Source organism: Ostrea edulis, chromosome 2 (assembly GCF_947568905.1).
Source record: "Ostrea edulis chromosome 2, xbOstEdul1.1, whole genome shotgun sequence".
NCBI lineage: Eukaryota > Metazoa > Mollusca > Bivalvia > Ostreida > Ostreidae > Ostrea > Ostrea edulis.
In genome coordinates, this window is record NC_079165.1 from 23,693,500 (window position 1) to 23,709,210 (window position 15,711).

General features: G+C 35.1%; 1 pseudogene; it reads right to left on the bottom strand.

Annotated features, from left to right (window-relative positions):
- Positions 1-2,727: 2,727 nt before the first annotated feature.
- On the bottom strand, positions 2,728-15,583 carry LOC125679799 (uncharacterized; annotated as a pseudogene).
- Positions 15,584-15,711: the final 128 nt, after the last annotated feature.

The window sequence follows — 15,711 nt, forward strand, 5'->3', positions numbered from 1 at the left end:
TCAGGGAGGGAAGAGTCTACCACAGGCAGAGAAGCATCAATCCCAGCAGATCCAAGGGAAACAACTGGTGGTGAACAGGGAACAGCAGGAGATGCTTACTCCTCCTAGAAACCTGATTCCACCTCTGGTATATCCAGGGGTCTGTGTTTGCTCAACTATCTATTTTGTATTGCTTATAGGAGTTATGAGATTGATCAAGAGACAAAACAGGGGAGGAGGTAGCAGAAGGGACCAAAGCAGGCTTAACTGGTCTCTTCCGGTATTCCTAGTGGCAGGTGGACTCTTCCACGGTCAGGGACCTCATCATCTCTCCTAAAATTGAGGAGTTGTCCCGGACTGCCATGAAATCAACCTAAGCACTCTCTGCCTTCTCTCCTGCCAACATCTTATGGTCCAGATACCATTTGGGGTGCTTCAGGAACTTGGCCTTTTGGACGGATGAGAAGTTACACAAAGTACAGAAGAAAGGATACTTCTCATAAGTCAGATGTAGACATTAACGGCAAACTGACAACTCAACTGTATGACAAACGGGATGATTTCAGCTTCTTCATCGTCAACTTCCCACATTTATGTAGCAATATTCCATTATCACCTGCATATGATGTTTATATATCTCAACTGATTCGATATGCAAGAGCTTGTTCTGGGTATAGTCAGTTTTTAAATCGAGGTAAGCTACTGACAAACAAGTTGATGGTACAGGGATTTCAACAGTCTCGATTGAAGTCAGCATTTCGCGAATTCTATGGTCGTTATAACGATCTGGTTCGTCAATACAACCTCGCGTTGGGTCAAATGCTGTCTGACGTGTTTCATACCGATTGTTAAGCCGATCTTTGCACACTGATTTGACTGTGGATAACTATGTTTACCTGATCAGGATATGGGGCTCACGGCGGGTGTGACCGGTCAACAGGGGATGCTTACTCCTCCTAGGCACCTGATCCCACCTCTGGTGTGTCTAGGGGTCCGTGTTTGCCCAACTATCTATTTTGTATTGCTTGTAGGAGTTATGAGATTGATCACTGTTCGTTATCTTCACCTTGCATCGTCAAATGGTGATCGAAGTATTGGCTCCCGGAAATATTACGCGCGTTAACCATTGACTATCTTTTATTTACACAGTACACAAGGACCCATGACGTCAGACCAAAATACACGAAAGTCCTTACATCTAGTCGATGCCTGTCAACGTCATTCGATGTATAGTTATGACGTCATCAGTTTACTTTCATATTGATGAGATAGAAATTACATGACAGCAGTATACTATTCCATATTTCTTTGGATCTTAGTAGTTGCATGGTTTATTTTATGCATAAATAAAACGTACATATAAATAAAATTGGAATTCAATATATACTTAGTTATACAAATACAAATATTTATTGGCACAAACACAATTACAACTAGTAATCCTAATTGTTCGCGAACAATTAGAGGGCTTTCCACCTACAATGATTTACAAAAGATATTTAAGATGATGTACGAAACGCAACACGACCTTGAAAATTAATTAATAATTTTCAGGATGACATTTGACCTTGACCTCATTTTGAAGGTCAAAGGTCATCGCTCTTAATGCAAGTGATCCCATGTCTCTATCTATATTAATGTAAAGCTATAAGCTTAAAACATGTTAATCAAGACATTCAGGGGCAATAATTTGTTTAAGGGTTTTCGGTTAGCTTCTCAATGCTAAAAATACTTTGAAAGACCTTGAAAATGGGGGGGGGGGAATCATTTTGATGATGACTTTGACCTCATTTTGTAGGTCAAAGGTCATAGGTCTTAATGCAAGTGGTCCCATGTCTCTATCTATATTAATATAAAAGTTATAGGCTTAGATAATGATATTGGAGACTTTCAGGGGCAATAACTATGCTTAAGGGTTTTTGTTTCCCTTTGATTAATTTTTCTTTGCAAGAGGGTTTTACTGTGAATTCATTAGCGAAGGTTTCGTTTCTCTATGACATTCCATTAAGTAGGAGTAGCGATAACAAGGTTTTCGACGCGAGTCTCCGAAATTCACAGGAGGGTCAAAGTTCAAAGTTGTAATGCATACTATCAAAACCAATCAAGAATTCAATACTTACCCATATAATATTTCAACGCTATCTTAAGCAAGAAAGAGAGTATAAAAAGTGCTATTTTTTCCTCTTTTCTGATGACTTTGACCTTGACCTAATTTTCAAGGTCAAAGGTCACCGATCCTATTCCAGTTGGCCCCATGTCTCTACGACAAACCGTGCTCAAGCTCGACATGTTTTACGAATAAATCGCAAAACTTAAAGAGGCATTAATTCCCTTTAGGGGACACCGAATCCCTTCATTTTAAATTCTTCTCTTTTACTAATTACCCTCTATGTTTTAGTAAAGGTTTCATCCTCCTATCATTTACGGTTACAAAGTAGAAGCGCTAACAATAATTTCTGTGAAAGGTCAAATAACTCCGTAAGGGGTCAAAGTTCAAGTACGCAGGGTGAACTGTATTCGTTTCTCAAGAAGTACTATATGATGGACTATAAACTTTTTCGATAAGTCTTAAGACGAAATTTTTTTTTGACGGCAGGAAAATAATAAACAGAACAATAACAATAGGACTTTCCACAGAAAGGTGGAAAGTCCTAATAAACAAAACAATAACAATAGGACTTTCCACAGAAAGGTGGAAAGACCTTATAATTGGCAAAGGCCCATTGAACATCAATACATAATGTTTACATAATTTTTATGCAGTTGAAAGTAATTGACTTCTGTATTCAAAACAGTCTCTAATAAATTTCACAGTAATTTTAAGACTATGTATATCACTGTTAAAATATATTTGTAACAGGTATATTTCATTGTCCAGAGTAATATTTTTCTGTGTTATATTATAAATCTGTCTAAGGTAAGTGTTTCTTAGCTTATAATAAGATTTACATTGAAATAGAAAATGAATTTCATCTTCGATCACACTAGTATTGCAAGCATCACATCTTTCATTCATTGCTGTGGAATTATATCTACCACTTTCTATTGCAAGTTTATGTGCACTTGATCTATTTCTACTAAGAGAGGATCTCTCAGATCTTTTTCTGAGTAAATCAATATGTGGACTTCTTTTTCTTGTGTATAATTTTTTTTTTTTTTTATAAAATTAATGTTTTTTTAACCAAAGATTGTTGATGATTGCTCCTGGGTGCACTGGTCAATGATTCTTTGTTTTATGTTTGGTAAAAGGTGTTGAATTGAATCTTTATATTTTGTAATGTTTGAAAATCCCAGATTATCTAGAATAGAAAATATTTTCCTGGTCGAAGTGTTGTAATCACTTGTTGATTGGTAAAGTTTAAAAGCCAAAGAATCAGACGTTATCAGATGATTCCAATATTTAAAACTTGAGAATGAAATTTTGGACCAAAGTGGTAGTCTATCAAGTTCTGCTAGACAACCAGCATTGGACATTTTACAATGCACTCCAAGGATATCTTTAATAAATTTTAAGTGAAATTTTTCTAGATTTGAAATATCTTTGGATGAGAGATCCACTCCCCATATTTCACTACAATAAAGAAGAACTGGAAGTGCAATAGCATCAAAACGTTTTTCTAAAAGTTTACATGGGTTGTCATTACCAATGAATCTTCATTTTAAAACATGCTTTTCTGGCTTTTTCAATAAGCACAGCTGTTGCTAAATTAAACCTCCCATTACATTTCATCATAACACCTAAATAACAGTATTTTGGTACAATTTGTATTGTATTGCCATTAATAGTAAATTCATTCCTTTGAGGTTTACCATTTGAGTTAAATATCAAAACTTTAGATTTATCTACATTGACTTGCAGTTTCCAGTTTGAACATTAGTTACTGAGAATATCAAGGCTGTTCTGTAAACCACTTACATGTATACTTATTTCAATTATGACGTCACATTCTTTCACGGATTTTATCCCAGTAAAGATTTTCATAACCTGCCTTAACGTACCCGCGTAGTTGAAATGGATCTCAAAATATCTACATGTAATTACCTAGTGGTTCAAGTATTAAGTACCACACAACTACAGTCATGATATATCATACATATATAAAGTCCAACCCCCACTCACATTATGTGCCTTTACTTACCCAATTCGTTACTATTCCACCCACATTAATAAAATTTCGTCCCGAAAGTGTAATTTTACAATGAATTTCAAAATGTCTGGGTGTCATTTTCTCTTGTATGTAATGCACGGGGATCCATGATCCAAGTCTCGGAAAGTAAGTATGTTCTTCCATCTGGAAAGTGTACAAATTCATCTATCTGCACCTGTAAATATCCAGAGGGAATAATCCTTCCTCTGTAGTTCTGAGAGTGTTGTTTGGTTGCTGTACGTTCGCCCCGTAGAAGTGTTGCAGTGTGTCCCTTCATGAGCAAACAGGGAGCGTTTGCAAAACGAAACGGGGGTCGGCTTCGAAACAACTAGGATCCCATGGATCTGTTTCCTTAGCAGTGGTGGTGGTTGAGACCCCCATGGTTTCAGTGTGGGCGTCAGCCATGATGACTGGTTGAGGGATCCGACCGTCATCTATCTGGACTCCAGAATCCACCATGGTAACTGGTGGCATACGGGAATACTCCTCCCGTGGATCCGTGTGGATGTTGTTAGCTTCCATGGGAGTTGGCTGGTCCTGTATGTCTGGTGCCATGGCTTCTTCTGAGTCCAGGAATGAAAGAGATGGACAGTCCGGCTCCATCCACCCAGTCGCTGGCATCTGTAGGTCATTCCACAGGGCCTCAAATTCCGGGTCGTACTGTAGACCTTCTTGAGTAGATGGAACCGCTACAGGTAGGGCACATGAGGAGTCCTGGTCATTGGCATTGATGGTGGCGGTTGGATTTTCACAGACTTGACACGTGGTTGTCGGGAGGAGCGTCTTCTGTGCATCTCTTCATGCTTCCGAAAGACATCAGCTCTTGACTTCGGACACTCATAGCCACATCCCAGTACTTCACATGTCAGTCGTTCTCCATGGCTGCTTTTTATATGCCGGAGGAGTTTAGCTTCAACATTCCTGACACTGGAATTCCGGGGGCAATGCACAAGCATAAGCGAAGTCTTTGTACTGGAATCTTGACATGACTGGAAAGACTGAAAGAGATCATATCATAGTAAATCATCTCCATTTACATAAAATCTACGATTTCCCTGGTAATGGGGAAATAAAATGTCTAAATCAAAGAGAACATTTATCATTTCTGAATCAATAGTTTCTATAAAAACAGTGGACTTCACAATAACAAAATAGGTGTAAATAAGTTCCTGGTGGATACTCGCTGTGGTAATCTCATGGGAGTAGGATCATCATCCATTTCTGCATCATCTACAGAAGAATCTTCTTGTATATCTTCAGACGAAGGTCTTGAAACGCTTCTTGTACATCTTTTAATGCTGATTCAGGACCTTGATCATCATTAGTGACATCACTAATGGACAATGGAGCGTCCTCCATACTCTGGTCTCTCCAGGTCTTGGTACTGGTACCTACATGTAATACAAAGACATCAGATTCATCATCACAGTCATCTTCATCCTTTGATGAAGGTAACATGGGCTGATTGTCTTGACCTGAATCCTTTGGCTTGATCCTTCTCGTGTTGGAAATGGCATAGGAGAGGGAACATTTGTTCCTATGGGAAGGAGCAAATTTCTATGCAAAGTTTTGCATCTACCTTCACCGTCCTCTCTACTTGCCTTATAGACAGGAATATCAGTGTTGGGTTGACTTATTACGACGTAGGGGCAATCTTCCCATCGGTCAGCAATATTGTGCTTTCCTTCATAAGCAACCACTTTCACTAACACCCTGTCTCCAACACTTAGATTAACTCCCTTCCTTCTTTAGTCATAGATAGCCTTGTGTCTTGATTGGCTATTCTTTGTGTCTGTATTAACAATGTCGTAAGCAGACTTAAGTCGTTCCTTAAAGTTTTGAACATAAGTTGACATACTTTTAGTTCACTCAGTATTGTCTAATCCAAATAGTAAGTCAACAGGCATTGTATGTATGGTTCAATGATCCTATAAAAGCTTTCCAATTTGACTTCTGGTCAGGTGTGAGTGCCCCAAGCATGGATATCAAAGTTCTATTAAATCTTTCGATGATACCATTGCCCATTGGGTGGTATGGAGTGGTCCTTGACTTTGAAATTTCTGTAATTTGGCACAATTCCTGAATGAGTTTACTAGAAAAATGTGTTCCTTGGTCCGAATGAAGTTTCCTTGGAAGTCCATATGGAATAATGAAATGGTTTAGTAAGGCATCTGCTGTAGTTTTAGCAGTCTGGTTTCTAGTTGGGGCAGCAACTTCAAATTTGTTGAAATGATCTGTAATAACTAAAATATTTTGAATTCCACCCTTAGATGGTTCCAAAGTCAAATAATCCATACATACAAGTTCAAGAGGCTGAGTCTTAGAGATGCTGACTAATGAAGCACGTTGGTTGTCAGGTGTCTTAAACTTCAAGCATCTGTCGCACCGATCAATCCAGGTGGTAATGTCTGCGCATTCTTGGCCAGTAGAGTCTGTCTATCACTAGTGCTGTAGTCCTCTCCCTGCCTGGATGTCCCATCCTATCATGGAGGAAGTCCATTATAGTAGGAATGACTTCTGGGGGAACAACTACTTGATGACGTTCTCCATCCTCAGCACTGGTGACTGACTAGTAAGTCATTAACAACTTTAAGCTTCTTGAAGTGTTTGTATATGATCTGTCGTGATTGAGGTTTTCTTGGGCCTGTCCCAGCGTGAGCGCCAAAATGTAACAGACTTGTGTTGACTTGACAATTACAACAACGCTGTTGGTTCGTTTTCAACAAGACGGTCTCTTTATTATGGATCAATAAGAATAAGAAAACCCTGTAACAAATATTAAATATTTGTCGTATAACTATGACTATAGATATTATCATCAAAGGGAGATAATTCAATTACATGAAATCTACAAATTCAAGTCTCCCACTTCTTTAATCAATATATATTCATCACAAAATATTTACAATAATTATCCTTATAAGTATATGAACAGAATTGATTATTGCAATTTATTTAAAGAGGGCAACAATTCAATTAGAGAGATCATTAATTCAATTGTGGATATGTTGAATTGAAGATATCTTTAATTATATAGTTGCTCTCTTTTAAAGAATTATTGCTCTCTTCAATTGAATTAAAGATATCATTAAATCAATTATTGCTCTCCTCAAATGAATTAATGCGCACATCATCTTTTAAAGAGAAATATAATGATTACTTACGTGTAAGTTGTGGAATAATTATGATGAATATTTATATCTCAAATTATATAGTTACTCTCTCTAAGGAAGGTATTGCACACATCAATCACAGTAATGATATTGATTAAGAGTGCAACAATTCAATATTTAGGAGTAGTCACAATATCATATTTTATGAGCTGAAGAGTAATGTCCTGTAACAAACGGAGTGATTTCAGCTTCTCCATCGTAAACTAATCATAGTTATTAACAATATTCCATTATCACCTGCATATGTGTTTATTATACACCTATCGAAGATGGGATGTATTACGCTATACCTATCTCCGTCTGTTTGTCCATACATTGTAGGCAACATGCAAAATGAACAGTAAGCTCCAGGATTTTACAACTTGTTACATTTGATCACCTTGATGAGAAGAACATGTCTATTGTTTTCAAAGGTGAAAGGTCAAAGTTGTAATATCAGTTAATAGAAAACCTTGTAGGCAGAATACAAACCGAAATATTAGGGCTAGGACTGTCAAACCTGGTACACATACTCCTAATGCCAAGTGGAGGAGGTCTTTTTTTCTTCAAGGGCAAAGGTCAAGGGCGTAGTATCACTTAGGAAAACCCAGTAGGCAGAATACAGACTTAACCATTGGGGCTAGGTAGGACAGTCAAACTGGGTACACATACACCATATGCCAAGTGGAGTTTGTCTATTGTTTCTCAAGGTCGTAGTACATGAGTCACTTATTAAAGAAACCTTGTTCTCCTTTTCCATATTTTTTTTTCGCTATGAATGCAGGCTGAAATTTTTTCAGAACCTCTCTCAAATAGAAATACAATTACAAAATCTATTCACATTTCAACTTGATTGGTGCACAATGAACTACTTTAGGGCTAAAAGTAGGTTAAATTGATATCTGGATTTTTTCCTATCATTAATACAGATATTGCACTGAAGTTCTTACAAATTGTATATACATCTAAGATATTTTTTTTCTTTTAAGAATATGCATGGAGGTGGACCAAAGGAATACCCATGTGTTTCATGTGGCAGAAGAACAAAAGCTGACCAAAGGCGATTCATTATTGGATCTTCATACGAAAGTTACAGAGTGTACCTAGGCATCACCACCTGTCAAGAAAAAGACGTAACTTGTACTAACTGCTATTCCAAGTTTTACAGAGCAAGTCATATTCGGAATTCAGTTGACAAAACTACAGATTGTGTTTCAAATTCATTGTATGACAGTGATCCAAATTATGAACCATCAGTTAAAACAAGAAAGACATTGTCCGTGAAAAGCCCAAAAGTGATTCCTCTTCCAATACAGTATTCTGGGAAGAGCCATTCCAGTTGTGTAATTTGCAAAGGAAGAGACTCTAAGTTGCTAACAGTGTCTACAGATATCAGACACAGAATATTTATTAGGACAGGTCACATGTTACTGTCTTATTTTTTGTTTGCTATAAAAGTTATTCACTGTTTCCAGAAATCTGTGATTTTTTGTGCAAAAATCGCTTGTTTTCCCCCAAAATGAGGAATTTAAGCTTATCTATTGTTCTCAATGTTTTCCAATGTAAAGTTGTGTAGTGAGTTCTTATATATGCAGTGGGTTTTTGTGTTATTTTTTGTTTGCTATAAAAGTTATTCACTGTTTCCAGAAAACTGTGATTTTTTGGGGTGCAAAAATCGCTTGTTTTCCCCCAAAATGAGGAATTCAGGCTTATCTATTGTTCTCAATTTTTTCCAATATAATACTGTGTAGTAGGTTCTAACATATACAGTTGATTTTTGTGTTATTTTTTGTTTGCTATAAAAGTTATTCACTGTTTCCAGAAATCTGTGATTTTTTGGTGCAAAAATTGCTTGTTTTCCCCAAAATGAGGAATTTAGGCTTATCTATTGTTCTCAATTTTTTCCAATGTAAAGTTGTGTAGTGAGTTCTTATATATGCAGTTGATCTTTGTGTTATTTTTTGTTTGCTATAAAAGTTATTCACTGTTCCTAGAAATCTGTGATTTTTTTGTGCAAAAATCGCTTGTTTTCCCCCAAAATGAGGAATTTAGGCTTATCTACTGTTCTCATTTTTTTTCAGTGTAAAGTTGTGTAGTGAGTTCTAATATATGCAGTTGATCTTTGTGTTATTTTTTGTTTGCTATAAAAGTTATTCACTGTTTCCAGAAATCTGTGATTTTTGTGTGTGCAAAAATCACTTGTTTTCCCCCTAAATGAGGACTTTAGACATATCTATTGTTCTCAATTGTTTTCAATGTAATGCAGTGTAATGAGTTCTAATATATGCAGTGGGTTTTTGTGTTATTTTTTGTTTGCTATAAAAGTTATTCACTGTTTCCAGAAATCTGATTTTTTGGGGTGCAAAAATCGCTTGTTTCCCCCCAAAATGAGGAATTCAGGCTTATCTATTGTTCTCAATTTTTTCCAATATAATACTGTGTACTAGGTTCTAACATATGCAGTTGATTTGTGTGTTATTTTTTGTTTGCTATAAAAGTTATTCACTGTTTCCAGAAATCTGTGATTTTTTTGTGCAAAAATCGCTTGTTTTCCCCGAAAATGAGGAATTTAGGCTTATCTATTGTTCTCAATTTTTTCCAATGTAAAGTTGTGTAGTGAGTTCTTATATATGTAGTTGATCTTTGTGTTATTTTTTGTTTGCTATAAAAGTTATTCACTGTTTCCAGAAATCTGTGATTTTTTGGTGCAAAAATTGCTTGTTTCCCCCCAAAATGAGGAATTTAGGCTTATCTATTGTTCTCAATTTTTTCCAATGTAAAGTTGTGTAGTGAGTTCTTATATATGCAGTTGATCTTTGTGTTATTTTTTGTTTGCTATAAAAGTTATTCACTGTTTCCAGAAATCTGTGATTTTTGTGTGTGCAAAAATCACTTGTTTTCCCCCTAAATGAGGACTTTAGACATATCTATTGTTCTCAATTGTTTTCAATGTAATGCAGTGTAATGAGTTCTAATATATGCAGTGGGTTTTTGTGTTATTTTTTGTTTGCTATAAAAGTTATTCACTGTTTCCAGAAATCTGATTTTTTGGGGTGCAAAAATCGCTTGTTTTCCCCCAAAATGAGGAATTCAGGCTTATCTATTGTTCTCAATTTTTTCCAATATAATACTGTGTACTAGGTTCTAACATATGCAGTTGATTTGTGTGTTATTTTTTGTTTGCTATAAAAGTTATTCACTGTTTCCAGAAATCTGTGATTTTTTGTGCAAAAATCGCTTGTTTTCCCCGAAAATGAGGAATTTAGGCTTATCTATTGTTCTCAATTTTTTCCAATGTAAAGTTGTGTAGTGAGTTCTTATATATGTAGTTGATCTTTGTGTTATTTTTTGTTTGCTATAAAAGTTATTCACTGTTTCCAGAAATCTGTGATTTTTTGGTGCAAAAATTGCTTGTTTCCCCCCAAAATGAGGAATGTAGGCTTATCTATTGTTCTCAATTTTTTCCAATGTAAAGTTGTGTAGTGAGTTCTTATATATGCAGTTGATCTTTGTGTTATTTTTTGTTTGCTATAAAAGTTATTCACTGTTTCCAGAAATCTGTGATTTTTGTGTGTGCAAAAATCACTTGTTTTCCCCCTAAATGAGGATTTTAGGCATATCTATTGTTCTCAATTGTTTTCAATGTAATGCAGTGTAGTGAGTTCTAATATATGCAGTGGGTTTTTGTGTTATTTTTTGTTTGCTATAAAAGTTATTCACTGTTTCCAGAAATCTGTGATTTTTTTGGGTGCAAAAATCGCTTGTTTTCCCCAAAATGAGGAATTTAGGCTTATCTATTGTTCACAATTTTTTTCAATGTAATGCAGTGTAGAGGGTTCTTAGATATGCAGTTGATTTTTTGTGTTATTTTTTGTTTGCTATAAAAGTTATTCACTGTTTCCAGAAATCTGTGATTTTTTGTGCAAAAATTGCATGTTTTCCCCCAAAATGAGGAATTTAGGCTTATCTATTGTTCACAGTTTTTTTCAATATAATGCTGTATAGTGGGTTCTAATATATGCAGTTCATTTTTGTGTTATTTTTGTTTGCTATAAAGGTTATTCAATGTTTCCAGAAATCTGTGGATTTTTTTTGTGTAAAAACCATTCGTTTTACCCCAAAATAAGGCATTTAGGCATATTTATTGTTCATTATTGTTTTCAGTGTAATCCTGTGTAATGAATTCTAACATGTGGAAATGTTTGTTTTGTTATTTCTTGTTTGATATAAAAGTTATTTTATTGTGTCCAGAAATCTGTGATTTTTTGTTGTTTTTTCATTAATTTGCCCCAAAATTAAGAAAAAATATCAAAATCAATATAAAAATGACTGAAATTGATGACACTAATCGCAATTAATCAGAATACCAGCAAAATATAGTGTTTTAACATTGGGCAAATTTTGGCCCTTAATGTCCCTTGTCCTTTGTAGCATTAATTATGAGTTATCTATAGCTGCAGTGCTTTGAAATTTAAGTCATTTTCACGTTTTTGCCCTTTATAAAATGTTTGTCTGGAGGACAATATATTAAAGTGGTACCCTTATGATTGGTGGCTACACACAAACATAAGAGATGCGAAGTCAACAGGGTACCAGTTTAGGCAAATGAGAACAGAGAATTATTTTGTAATAACTATCGTATCCAATGTGTTTGTAAACATTCTGAGGAACTTTTTGTGATTTTCTAGTTATGATCTTTTATTTCGCCACCTTTTTGGAACATGCAAAAGTTTACCAATATCTTAGACCGTATGCCTTTAAGTATTTACACACAACTTTATATTCAAAGTCTCACTCTCATTAATAATTTACTCCAGGAAAAGTGATTTGAGGAATTAAGTGCATAATGACAGATTTAACATTTAATGAGGATTTAGATAATAATAATATATTAAACATTCGTATCAAAGAATTACTTACCATGCAAATGGAAATCACTGTCACGGTCTAAATAATACAAACTCAATACTAGTCACCAACACTCAAAAACTGTCCAACACTTTCAGAAGCTAGATAAGGTATGAACCAAAACCAGAAAAGAACTTTTGGTGGGAAACACAAGAACCAACCAAAAAGCATAAAACAAATTAAAACACCAATGAAATTAAGATGCAAAATAACCATGACCAGAATATAATTAGAGAATATAATTACATTGCTATGTACATGTATATGTGTATAATGTAAAACTTATACGGTACCAATTTTGATGCACCAGATGCGCATTTCGACAAATAATGTCTCTTCAGTGAAGCTCAACCGAAATGTTTGAAATCCGAAATAACAATGAACTATTATAGGGAAAAACAGTGTGCCAAAAAAGTGGTGTTAAATTCGTCTAATTATATAAAACACGAGTCTGTCACATATATAATAAAATAATGCAAAAAGAACAAGGTACGGTTGTATACATAAAAAGGCCCAAAAAATTTCTCTCTATAAAATGTGTCTGGAATTAACCTTAATCAGCGTTTTAAGAAAGTAAAATAAATGCCAGGTATACTATGTCAACAAAATCAGAATGATAGTCCTAAATGGATAGCATTATGACATCATGAATAAGACATTTCCCGCCTTTTTCTCAAAATAAGCCTGAAAACTGTCAAATGTCATACAAATTATTGCTCAGGAAAAGATGTGCGCATTTGTCGAGCAAAATGAAAATTATATATATTGTGTATTATTTTGAGATGAAAAACATGCTTCAATATGAATTTGCTCGACGCATGCGCTGTATGTTTTCTAAAAGGAAAACCACCTGAATTTGTGGATATTTTCATTGAAAATGGCATTTTGCAATTTTATGCCAACTTCTAGCTCTCGTCATATGACACAGATCATTTTGCTGATCAAACTGAGTGAATTTTGGGTTTGCTAAACTATTCCTTAATTGAATGCCAGGATTTTAGCTCCAAGTGAAATCATCAATATTTTGGGCCAGATGATTGTAGAAACTGTACCTACTTCTTTAAAATATTTTTGATTTTTAGAATCAACAAAATTGGACCATTCCTACACGGCTGTACGACCATCTATTGGAAAAGACTATACAGTAAAGACAGACAACTCTTTGCGCCTTAGCCTGTGTATTTTAGTTTAAAACAAATTTGAGTTATCTCTCTTTGGTACCAAACCTTCATGATTAGTAATGATTTGCATATTCATTCAGCACAATAGAAATGAGTGGTTTTTACACACAATTTCGTGTTTTAGATTTCAGATGGAATAGCTTAGGACACCGACCCTTTGTCATTGTAAACTGATAAATAAACAAGATGACCCCCATGTCTATAGTTCCCATGCGACAGGGTATCCACATGGCATTCTGCACAGGTAAAACGGTCCCAAGACTGTTTGGATGGAGACACCCGGAAATTCCACATGGCGTTGCTATTTCTAAACTACGAAATGTCTGTGTCGCATTTTCTGAATTTCTGTCACATTTTTTTCTGAAAACTCGCAAAATGTGACAAATGCGACGGGACAGTCCATCAGACGGCGCAGGTATGCGTGCCTTCTCTTTAGTGAGGTGTAACACTTTCACAGCAAACTGCTTGTTCAGCTGTTGAGGTACAGAAACATTAATATAAATCTAGAACTTCATATCCATAAGATTATATTTCCTTACTGATTGTCCATTCTATGTTGAAGAGAGAAATATGTTTTTTGATGGTATATACAAGCTCAACAAAAATTTTATCTAACAAATAAGGACAAATTTACTTGGTTGATGATTAATGAAGACAAACCAGTAATTGTCAAATTGAGTGAATATTTAGTGCAAACTTTCAGAAAAAGAAGTGATGCTTTAAAACTGCAAAAATCATTATAGTTTATTATTCATATATTGGTATAATACTGATACTGTCCATTTACTTGTATATATACATGATTAGCAATTCATATATGTATGTACTTGTTTCCCCAACATGCTGCATCCACATGCAGTTTGCAGTATACGTAACCTGTAGTTAATGTTGTAAACTTTCTTTCTTTTTGAATTTCCTTCTTTATAAACTGTCTTACTGTTATGCCCTCTGAGCCCAAAATTGGAATAAACTTATCTTATCTATTTCAAATTGAAAAAAAAACATACATTCTGTTATCATGCAATATGACGTTTGTAATGCTTGGAAACCGTTTTTCAAGTTAAGAAAAAGTCATGTGAATAAAAAAAACGTTCAAACTGAAATACAGCAAAGTCACATATGACGTGGTAATTTGAATGTCTTGTGAAGCGTTTGAAAGAGAATCATTGTCCCTGATATAAACTATATTTTAATTATGTTCAACTATAAATCAAATACATATAAAAAGACGGACTAAATAGAGCATTACAACTATTGCTGTTGAGAAAGATTAATAAAATAAAATGTACGAGACTCCAGTATCTGCTAGACTTTTTAAGTGGTCAGGCAGATGGAATCTCTATACGGACCGTTCAAAACGCCCCAAGTATAAGGCATAATTTAGGGATTATTATTCTGACCTGATAAAAGAATCACTCTTGAGGCAGAAGAGCGTTATCCAACACCAAATATCTATATGTTCTATTTGTGAAATATGTATCGTGTAAAGTGCACAACTATCGCAATAATGGATATGACATCCATCTGAAATAGCATTAAGCAATACGTGTTTTAACCATGCACCAACGCTGATTTTATAGTCTTCATCTATAAGGAATGATTGTACTGTTTTGCTGCTCAGTCCATGCATGTTCCGGAATGGAGAATTTCTCTTCGTGACGTGAACTAGAGAGGTCCTTTTGAGTACGAGGGACAGTCCATCGGACGGCGCACGTATACGTGCTGTTCTCTCTAGCGAGGTTAATACATTCATAGTAAACTGTGTGTTCAGCTGTTGAGGTACAGAAACATTTTTATATCCATGACTTCATATCCATAACATTATATTTTGAATTTTAAAAGAATACATTCCGTACAAGTTAAGAAAACGTCATGTGTCAAATAAAAAAACCCATTCAGACTGAAATGCAGCAAAGTCACATGTGGTATAGTAGTTTAAATATCTTTTGAAGCGCTTGAAGAAGTTTTTACTTTGGTATGCTAGTGTAACTTCAGAAATTTCCAATAGACGTTTATAGTCAGTTTTCCTCTGAGACAGCATCTACCGCGCGGCATCAAATAAATGATGTGAATAAAAACACCCATACTGAAATCCAGCAGTCACATATGGTGTGGTAATTTGAATATCTTTTGAAGCGTTTTTACTTTGGTTTGTGACTGTACCATCAGACATTTCCATTAGACGTTTAGAGTCGTTGTGACCACCACGCGCCATGACTAGATTCACAAACATCAGATCTGAGGAAGGTGAATTTAATTTTAGGAAAACATTCTTCTCTCACATTTTGTTCTATAGATACAGTAACAATGTTTTACAATATGACGGCGTAACCACCATTTATG